The sequence below is a fragment of the Paralichthys olivaceus genome, chromosome 4, assembly GCF_024713975.1.
Source record: "Paralichthys olivaceus isolate ysfri-2021 chromosome 4, ASM2471397v2, whole genome shotgun sequence".
Classification (NCBI taxonomy): Eukaryota; Metazoa; Chordata; class Actinopteri; order Pleuronectiformes; family Paralichthyidae; genus Paralichthys; species Paralichthys olivaceus.
Window position 1 is genome coordinate 24,708,713 of NC_091096.1, and position 6,000 is coordinate 24,714,712.

At 40.9% G+C, this 6,000-nt stretch overlaps 1 protein-coding gene across 1 annotated transcript in view; it reads right to left on the bottom strand.

The window, feature by feature from the left end:
* The window catches only part of tncb (tenascin Cb), an 86,138-nt gene extending 84,663 nt beyond the window's left edge, over window positions 1–1,475 (bottom strand). The window contains exon 1 of the mRNA XM_069524321.1: window positions 1,336–1,475. The gene's annotated coding sequence lies outside the window, so the exon portion shown is untranslated. The remainder of the gene's footprint in view (window positions 1–1,335) is intronic.
* Between the last annotated feature and the right edge of the window lie 4,525 nt (window positions 1,476–6,000).

Consider the following 6,000-nt stretch of genomic DNA (forward strand, 5'->3'; position numbering starts at 1 on the left):
TCTTCTTGAAGAGAACATTCTCTCACCCTAACATGCCTCACTAGCACTTTCTGTGCACTTCATCCGGTCTCAGTTAACAGATTCTGTGCTTACTTAAAGATCTCCTTCTGTACTGAAGCCTGAGTTATTAGCCCTCACTTGAAAGTTGCTTTGGATAAAAGCATCTGCAAAATTAATAAATGTAAATTGTACATTACTGGCTACAAAAAGCATTTGAGCTGAGAAAGATTACTGCTGGTGGACCACTCCAAAATAGTAAACCATTCAAAAAGCAATGCGCCTTGAAAACAAGTCATTACAATTTCTCGTGCACTGGTGTCATTCACCTTCAGGATCTTAAAGTGTTTCTGAACTGGTTGTAGGGATAGAAAACGCTGTGCATGTGTATTTTTTCCTTTAAAAACAAACATCAGACCCTCTTCATTGTGGACTCAGTGATAAGACGACGGATTCTTTATTCACCGCCACCCCTGTACATGCTCAGAATTTCTATCAGATACTCCTGTCAGATGCTCCCCACCGTCTTTATCCTCAGGTCAATATAAATCCGTCTCACCACATTGTCCTCCTGCCCCCACCTCCACACTTGCTATCATATCATTGTCCTATTATAATTCATTGTTTGAGGAGCACACAGCAAGATCGATCAGATTATAGCAAACACACGTGTGATGTGAAAGCCAGTCGGAGCTGTATACGAGCTACAGAGAGGCTACATCTGACATATCTACAGAGCACTGGTCAGGGAGGAGAGGGGGGTTCACAGAGCCTTTGATTACACTACAAAGTCTTTAAAAATTCACTCGGCTAAATGGAGCGCAAACTTGGACCAATAGCGTGTCTGAATCAACAGCCTTGTGGGTCGTCCTGTCAGCTTGATTAGATTCCGGAGGAAAGTGGGTTGATGAGTAAACATGACAGCATCAATATTGCATGAGAGTGAACATCCAAAGATTTCTTTCTTTAATGTCTGTAAGAGATCTGGGTCGAGTCCTCTGAATACTCTCGACACGAAAAATGATTTATTTCCCATTTCCACATTGAAAATGAACATGAAACATAGACAGCGTCAAAAGGAAGGAATATTGATCAAGGACAACCAAAGTTAACCACTTTATCTGGAATGTGCAGCCTCCTGACTTTTACTATTGTGCAATATACTTTGCGGATAGAGCAGCTCTTCTTTCCTTAATCTTACATTAAGAGCATGACAAAAAATTTCCGACAGAATAAAAGCCATAACCAGCAATCCTGTGTAACAAATCCTGTGAAAGAAACAAATCTGCACCCGGCCAGATAATCCCAGGGCCACAAGAAGAAGTGGAAAAAGTCTACCTTGTTTATATGGAGCCGGGGCACTTCAGTGGCATTGTCAGTGCTGTAGCTGCAGGGTGCTTGTGTTTCCCCAGTGAACTGAAGCAGATGTCAGCAGAGACACCTGCTCTAGCTCAGCCTCCTCCTCCTCCTCCATTGCCTGCCGGCCCAGATGTCAGGGGTCGTCGCCCTGCCCCAAAATACACCCAGCGCTCAGCCGCCTGGCATGCTATTATCTTAAGCACAGCCACAGATTTCTGAACTCATTAAGACATTTGTGCACACATCTCAACTGTTGCATCACCAATATATGTGGTGAATTAAAGTATTGGTAGCTGATAACCAAAGTCGAGAGCGTCAGTATTCGTGCAAATAATGCGACTGTGATGGCTTTGCTGAAAAGACCTAAATTAGAGATACTGTAAGCATGAAAAAAATTTAAGGAGCTTATGGTCTCTTACCAAGGGACTGGGTCCAGGGTGAGGGCTGGGTGGGGGTGCGCGCGTGTGGTGGTGGCTGGCCATCTGTTTGGAATGTGTCATGGCGGGTTTGCATCAACGCCTGCGTGATTGATTGACAGTTGAGTAAGCCAATCTCTGCTCTTCTAAGCGAGAGTCGCGTGGAGCGAGGATTCCCGGTGACAAAGGATGTTGAATCACGCAGCATCCACGACAGTAGAAAAAAAAAAAAAAACATTCATATGTTGTGTAACTTGGCAGTGACAGCGAGGCAGAGATCTTAGGCCATAGGTTGCTGCTTTAATCAGGCCCTGCTCAGCAAAGACACGAGGAGCAGTGACCTACATTCGTCCTCATCTGAATGACAGATGTCCCCTGTATCTTTGCTGCAGAGTAGCACTATGTGCTCGTTCTTTAGTGATTACACACCACACAGCTCAGGCATTTACAGCTTCTGCAGCAGCAACTGTCTAAACTATTCGGAAAAACGTCTCACACCAACACTTCCTCCCACTTTTACGATGAACTTGTTCTGCATACGACTGGTTGAAATGTAAGTGCGATAGGATCGTGTTATCTAATAACGCAACAGTGTTCTTTGACATTATGTTGTTCAGTATGTATTCAGAAAGTTGCACTAACAGTGTTTGTTTTGTGCTCACATAGAACTTGTTTTAGCTTAGAAAAAAGGTCCTGGTTTGTTTTGCTAAATAAAACGTTCACATAGGCTTCAGACATGTGAACTTACATTTAATCAAAACCACAATCTTCTCCGAACCTTTTCTAAAGTGTTTTTGTCACCTTAACCTCAGACAGGACAGGATAGACGTGTTAATAAGTCAACAACAATGTCACTAATAGGCATATTTGTTTATTCTTGACATGCTCTACCCGTCTACCAGATGTCGTCCAACTTCCAGATCCCCCTGCTCAAGTTTCAATTTCCAACCACTGCAGCTTCTCAGCCCTGCGACACACCTGTGCCTCATTTCTCTCCTTTTTTATACCAACTCCTTTTCTCAGTCAGTTTCCAGATCGTTTGCTCATGTCTCAATGTGTTTCCGTTTGCTGTTCATGCTGCCTTTTACCTGTTGTCTGTATCTGCCTGTCTGCCCTTCATCATTTATTCTATTAAAGTCACTTCCCCAGCGTGCTGGTGTGTCTGGACTGGGGTCCTCACATAGCTGTGTGTGGGCCCTTCTGCCTGTGCTTCCACCACCTGTGGTGACGGGACAAACTGGACAAACTGTACCAGTTATACAACCTGGGAGGACTTTACAGTGTCGATGGAAAATGTTCTTGAAAACGAGCCAGGCTTCCTGAGTCACTGGCTGCATTTTGGAAAAAGGACCCCTAAAGGTAGCCTTTGACAGTTGGAGGCCCATATCTTGTTTCTCGTAAGCCTATACCCATACCGTCTTTTCTGACTCAGTGGTTCATATTAAAGTTCATAGAGCTTTTTTCTCTTTGATGTGACAAGTGACTAAACTGGTTCATTCTTGTCCAGAGTCATTACAATGTAAATCTGCAAAAGTTCAAAAGGCCTATAATTTATGGGCATACTGTCACATTACACACCTGTTCTGTTCTTCACCATGAAGGTCAGATTTCCCTCTGGAAACACACACACACACACACACACACACCCATTGATTTGATATTAGCTGCGAAATTTGAGCCAGATAGTTGGACTGTTTAAGGGGGTTTTGATTTGTGTGACTCTACACTGTACTGCTGTCATGATATTTAATATTTTTGCAGTATGTGTTTTCGGCGTTAAACTCATCTCACTGCCGGTTGTGCATAGGGACCAAGGGTTTTCCTCTCGATCAGATTTCTGCTCATTTTGATGAAAATAAAGCTTATTATGTATGTATTACTCGCTTCACTTGTGTTTTAAGGATGTTTTGTTTATTAGTTATTGATCTGACAAAGTCTGTAAATATCTTTCCAGCGCAGATAACTGCCTCCTGTCATTTCTACACAGAAACATAACAAGCCGAAATGCACTATGGTCTGACAGATGTACTTTCTGGTGCCCACCAGAAACTTTATTTTGCCCTTAAGGGCTCCGTATAAAAGTTTGCCCAATCAACTTAAACGCCGATATGTCAATGTTATGTGTTTCACTTTGGTTATTGCAAGTTGAAAAAAGAAAATCTAGTCCCATCTTTTGCTGAAGTTCATGTTCACTTGTCCACCTGTAATCAACAAGCTCATATACACAAAATTATAATTAAGACCGACATTATAAGTCCTAGCATGTTGAAGCTTTCATTGTGAACCAAAGACTGTATATTTAGATGGATGACATTACGGCTTCCTCCAAACTGCCAAAATTATGAATGATTATAATCAATAATTAAAGGTTGAGTGTGTATGATTTAGGTGAAAGGAATCAGAAATACAATATGAAATAGGCTTAGTGATGTGTTGTGTGTAATCAATTGTAGATTTGAATTCAAAGAATTGTTGTTTTCTTTACCCTAGAATGGGCCCTTTATATTTAAATACTTAATATTAACATCAGGAGTGGGTCCTCTCTATGGAGGCCGCCTGGTTTTTTACGGTAGTCCAAACTAGACAAAGTAGAGTTTTCATGACAACTGAAGGCTTCCACAGGTTCTCTTTCATATTTGGAAGGGGATGGTGAGGTGAGGGGTGTTCAGCTTCAACATGCAACTTCACCTCAAGACGTCACTGAATTCTTTACACTGAACCTTTAATCATATTTTTTCAAAGATGTTTTTTGTCATTTTAGGTAGTTCTCATCACATTGATTAATTAGCTGTGTTTCCAGTGAGTTTGGTTTTAACCTATTTTTACTAATTTGCATTTATCAGCAGGACCTCAAACCCATGGCTCCATCCCAATCATCACTGACGCCTTGGCACAATGTAGCAGCGTTCAGATTTTTGACTTGATTTCTGGATTGTGAGAGGAAGTGTAGACGTGTTGTCCAAACTTATATACAGTTTATGTTGTGTACAGCATTCTTATTTTAAACTAAACCAGCGGTCGGAAACTGTCAAACCACGGGTCAAAAATCGCCATCAGTTTAATTTGATAATTTTTTACACACTTACACAAACAGACTGTCCCACAACGGCTGCAAACTCTATTATTGCAACAACATTCACAGAATCACTTCCTGTTTGACAATTTGTTTTCAAAGTAAATATATTTGGTTTGTTTTGTTACTGCAAAGAATTATATTGAGGTGAATTACACACCTCTTATTTTGAAAAGTTGTAAACTAAGGTCTGAGGATTGTGTCGATCAGACCTCTGAAATAGCCGACACGCAACGTATGAAAAAATAACAGCAGTTAAATAAACCATTTAAATGTATATAAACCACATGACTGAACAGTAATAAGGTAAATTCTATGAGAATAAAATGTTCTTTGCAGATAAACCAGGTAGGATTAAGACAAACTTGCTTACTTCACTTTGTACCATAGACTGTTTAAAAAGCTCTGCATACAACATCCAGCACACAAGCAATAAAAAGTGACAGTATATCGTAGAGCTAGAGGACTTACTATTAAAAGGAATAATTCTGGAGTAGCTCTGGAGCAATAACACAAGAAAAGAGAACAGGCCATTCCAAACAGTCAGGTTTGCACAAGTGAATTCAATTTAAGCGCTTCAAGATGCCTGAATAACAATAACAATGTTAGCAGTTAACTGTGGAGAATATTGCTGGAAAAATGATGTAGATGACCATGAAATCTTCACTGTGGTAGTAACTGTGTCACAAAGACATATCCAGTTTCAGTAGCTTTAAGTAGCAATGCACACATGAGCAGATCATATTCAAGAGCTTATAAATTCCTTCAGAATGTCAGTCTGACACACACGTTCCCTGTGTGGGAAATCAAACCATCCAACATTCGTCATTTTAATTACAGTATAGTGTATACACATGTGGCTGTGGTGTAAATGATCCATCCAGCATCAACTGTCAACATGCAACATGCTGGGGATTGTTGACACAGCCACATACTGTGTGTAAGAGGTCGAATGTGGGATGGCACCCTCTCAATCAGACTGTCCCTGTGGTTTGCCTCTGACTTCTGCTTGGATTTTCTCCATTTAAACTGGTCCATATATGGCATAGGTTCCTTTACAACTCAAAGGATTTAAACCTCAGTTTTTCAAAGGTATCCTATATTGTCTTATGACAGTTTTGCACCCGCCACGCAAGGACACTGTTTACCCTGGGA